Source organism: Dipodomys ordii, unplaced genomic scaffold (assembly GCF_000151885.1).
Source record: "Dipodomys ordii isolate 6190 unplaced genomic scaffold, Dord_2.0 Scaffold55, whole genome shotgun sequence".
In the NCBI taxonomy this organism is placed as follows: Eukaryota; Metazoa; Chordata; class Mammalia; order Rodentia; family Heteromyidae; genus Dipodomys; species Dipodomys ordii.
The window spans coordinates 5239395-5244023 of NW_012267271.1; the positions used below are offsets into that span (position 1 = coordinate 5239395).

At 64.2% G+C, this 4629-nt stretch overlaps 1 protein-coding gene across 1 annotated transcript in view; it reads left to right on the plus strand.

The window, feature by feature from the left end:
* The window catches only part of Fam73b (family with sequence similarity 73, member B), a 28852-nt gene that overhangs the window by 821 nt on the left and 23402 nt on the right, over positions 1 to 4629 (plus strand). The window lies entirely within an intron of this gene.

Here is a 4629-nt window from a genome sequence, read left to right on the forward strand (position 1 = left end):
GAGGGCTCCCTTGCAGTGGCACAGTGCTCACTCGCAGTGGTAGAGTGCTTGCCCAGAAGCCTGAGATTCCAGGTCTTACCTCTGACAACCCTTCCCCCCAGACTCCACGGCGGGCTAGGGGAAGGAGTGGGTTCTATCATCTCTTGTTCTGATGGCAGGGTTCACATTCAGAAGGACTGCAGGTGTTGAATTAACTTACAACCCAGGTTCAATTCAGAAGAAATAGGAGGGCAGGAGGGAGGCTGGGGGGAAGGAGGGAGACCCGGCCCCGCACCCAGCGGGCCGCAGGGCTCACCATAGGGCGTGGTGGGGCCCAGCTCGCCGGCCGCCTCCGCCATGTACTGGGCCAGCAGCTCCCCGTTGGTGACACGCGAGGGCACCTTCCTGTCCAGCTTCTCGTACAGGAACTCCTCCACCCGGGCACCTGTGGGAAGACAGCAGTCGAAACCATGGGCGTCCTGGCTCAAGCACAAAGTCCCAGCGGCAGACCCAAGCCGAGCCCTACCCATACCAGTGGCCTCGGAAATGGTCTCATCTCCACACACATCAAGACTGGTTCCATGAACCATCACTGGCCTGGAAGCGAAGGCCCAAGGCCAAGAGGGCCTGGCACACGCCACCCAGCCAGGCGCTCGTGAGCGGGTCCCTCCCTTCCCTGTAGCCAGCAAGGCTAACAGCGGCCAGGTCTCCACCCCAAGCCCTCTCTGGACACTTCCACGGTGAGCACAGCGGGCTCTGGCTTGGCTCGCCCCATGCACGGGCGCGCGCATGCGCACTTACTGGGGTTGGGCTGCAGCAGCACCTCCGTCTGCCTCAGGATCCGCTCTGTCCAGTTCTTGGTGCTGTCCGCCCGGGCCAGGAGGTTTTCAAAGTGGGCATCGAGCTCGGTCTTCTCAGCCTGGCCAAATTTCTCCTCTGTGAACTGGGGGGTGAAGGGGAGAGCTCAGAAGGAGGCTGGGGTGAGGGGGGGCTCCTAGCCAAGGCCTTCACGGGCCACCAAGTTGCACCCACACTGGGCCTGGGCTGCTCTTCGGTGGAACGAGGAGGTGGGGTGGAACTTGGTAGCGAGTGTCCAAGGAAGAAATGAAGGGGAAGGGAGCCAGGGCACTGAAGGGGAATTCAGCTTCCAGAATCAGAGGGAACTGCGTCAAGCCTCGATCCTGGCAGCTGTGTGGCCATCGGCATCAGTATTCTGAGCTGGTAACAGACAGAGGACTTCCCTTACTGGGCATGGTGGCACACACCTGTAATCCCAGCTCCCATGAGGCTGAGGAAGAAGGATCATGAGCTGGCGGCACAGCTGGCGCCTGCCTCTCGGGTGGGCACAGAGCTGGTGTGCTGCGGACGGGGAGTGTGCGGGGAGGGGGGGAGGGCGCGCATCTGCTTGGCCACTGGGAGTGGTGGAGGGGGAACATGGCCACCCCGTCAGAGCCATCCCCCAGGTATACCTGGAGCGCAAGGGGTCACACAGGTCCCCACCCAAGCTGGCGGGAGCCATGCAGGAGACCTAGGAACAACCACAAAGTGGCCCATGTTGGAGCTCTCTGATCTAGAAAGGTCCAGGGACAAATGTCCCAAACTAACAGGGCTGCCCGGGCCTTGTCCAACTATGGGGCCGGGGCCTGCCCAGCATCAGGGGAAAGAGGAATAGTGAGGACCCTCAGGGACTGCCACAGACCCTGTGCAGGCCGGGGCCGAGCCGGGGCCGGGGATGTCCCAGGCGGGGCCAGGCTCCCGCCTTGCAGTGGCCACCAGAGGTGAGGGAGGAGGCGTGCGGCTGCGGGGTCAGCCCTGGCTGGCAGGCTGGAGGCCCTGACCACTCATCCAGAGGCCATGGAGGGCTCTAGAGCAGGTGCGTGCACAGCCGGCACCGCCCAGCTACTCCAGCCCCTCGGGCTGCTCACAAAGCTTGCTTCTGCTAGACAGCCATCAATTATGCAGCAGGACTTGGGTTTCTCCTGCTAAGCCCTGCCAGGCAATTGGCCCTGGCCTCCTCGCCCTCCCGGCCCCTCCCCCCCAGCTGGGGGCTGGCTTGGCCCTGCCTTTCCCATCACCCTGCTCCAGGCCGCCTCCATCACCCTGCTCCAGGCCGCCTCCATCACCCGGCTCTGTCGCCCTGCTCCAGGCTGCCTCCACAGGGCCCACTCTTGCACTGGGCCAGGTAACCCCCTCACTCAGCATTTGAGGAGAGTGCAGGGAGCCCGATTTTGCAGATAAAGAAATCAAGGTTCAGAGAGGCAAAGCCACCCCTGGAGAATGCCCACAGCCAGCGCACGGTAGGGGCTGGATAGGAGTACTTTTTTCTTATTTGTTGGGGGTAGGAGGCTCATCTACTCCAGAGTGGCTCCATCACCCAGCCACACCTAACCCAGGCTGGAGCCATGTCAGCTGAGACCATCACCTCCATACAGGCCTTCCTGGGCCCTGCTGGCTACCAGCCAAGACCTTAATGCACTAGTGGTGTGGCCCTAAATGTGTACTTCAGCACAGCCTCACCTTACCAAGGTGAGGGCAGGGCCGCCCGGCTAGCCGCTGGCCCTCACTGCCCGTCAGCCCAGGCGAGGCTCTCCCAAGCTTGCCCGAGCAGCGGGCAGCCATCCCTTGCCCACTGTCTGACTGGGATGATGGCAGTGACTGGCCCTCAGCCACCCCCACGCCCCAGCCCACGGCTGCGGTCACAACCACATCAGCAGCATGGCCACCACGCCCGCCCCCCCCATGCTGCCACCACGCCCGCCCCCCCATGCTGCCACCACGCCCCCCCCATGCTGCCACCATGCCCGCCCCCCCATGCTGCCACCATGCCCCCCCCCCCATGCTGCCACCACGCCCGCCCCCCTCATGCTGCCACCACGACCGCCCCCCCATGCTGCCACCACGACCACCCCGTGCGCTACTCCACTCTCCTCTCACACGCCTGCTGCTTCTGCCTCTGCTGCGCCCATGCCCGGATCGGAACCACTCCACCCAGCCCAGGCCGGCTTCAAAGGCCCTGCTGACTTTCTGGCACAGCCCCGGAACCCCCCTGAAAACCCCAAACAGGGATCCAGGCCTCCGGGGTCCCGCCGCGGGGCCAAGGCCTGCTCCTTGTGGCATGGGGGCCCAGGCAGTCAGTCTCCTCATGTTGTGTCTGGTACACACAGGGGCTGGGCACTTCCCTAGCACACCCTGGCAAGGCGGGAGCCGCCCACAGGCTGGCAATGAAGAAGCCCTCAGGCCCTGCTGGCTGCACCCCACTCACCCGCACACTCACAAGGCAGCCTGGCCCCGGGCAGGCCCCTGGGGGCCCCTCCTGCCAGGTGACACCTCAGACCCCCCCCCTTGGCCTGCCACCTTGTCCTTTGCCTGCCAAGGGGAAGGGGATCTGTGCTGGACTCCAAGCTGCTCCCAGCAAGATGGCAGCTGCAGGGGGTAGGCGGGCAGAGCAGAGAAAGCCTCTATTTATAACATTCCCAGCTCCCTCCTCCAGCCCAGCCTGGGCCTGGCTCCCCCTCCAGTGAGTGACCTGGGGGGGGGGCCCTCCAGGCAGAGCAAGGCCACAATGGCCAGGCCAGGCCATGCCTGGGCTGTCTCTGTGAGCCTGGCCAGGTCAGGTGGCAGTCCCCTCCCCCCTCTCCAGTGGCAGGAAACTGGCAGATCAGGTTCTGCCCAGATGTGGCAGATAGCACGGCTGCCATACCAACTGAGGAAGAGTTGCCCACCTCCCAGATGGACTGGGGCTCTGGGGTCCCAGCACCACCAGTGCTTTGGGCCCTTGGAGCAGCAATCCTCCAATCCTGGCTGAGACACAAATCCTCAAAGGGACACTGCGCTTTCTAGTACACATGGCCACATGGGCCTCCGAGACCCGCTGAGCTCCTCCAGGGAGACAGGACCAGAGTCACCCACAGAGACAAGGCCGGCAGAACAGGGCTGGATCCCAGAGCACCATGGGGCCCGGGGCCCAGCCCCCCCAGGGGCTGAAGCCCACACCCAGCGGCAGGCAGACACAGCCTTACACCTGATTTACAGAAGGGCAAACTGGGGCTCAGGGAGGAGTGAGTGGCCCCCAAGGTCACAGGTAATTTAACCAAGGGAACCCCAGGAGACGCTGGTCCACTGAGGCCATTACAAAGCCCCAGGTCCTCCTCCCAGCCACCCCAAGAAAGGGGACATTCATCCCCCTTCTCAGGTGCAGAAAACAAGGCCCAGGGAGTGGGGGGACCGTGGAGCCCTTCCCCCAAGGTCACTGGAGGGACATTCACGCTCAGATCTGACCCTAGTACTTCACAGTGATGTTAAGTTGCCTCAGTTTCTCTCCACGAGACCAAGTAGACGGGACTGGTTTCCAATCTCAGCATTACAGCCCCGAACAGTTTCCCAAAGTGGGCACCCAGCCAGACTCCCCCCTTCCCCCGCCCCCCATCGCAGCCCCTGGCCGGGGAGATGATTGGACACAGGCCTCCCAGGGAGCGGAAAGGAAATGACTCCCGGCTTCCGGCCTGCCCGGCCAAGCCGGGGAAGGGGCGGCGGGGAAAGGGCCCGCACAGCGCCGGCCCATTGCACAGGTGCGGAGACTGAGGCTCGGAGGGGTGGTGACCAGTGCGCGGGGCCCGCGTGGGGGAGGGGAGCCCGGCCGGTGCGGGAGGC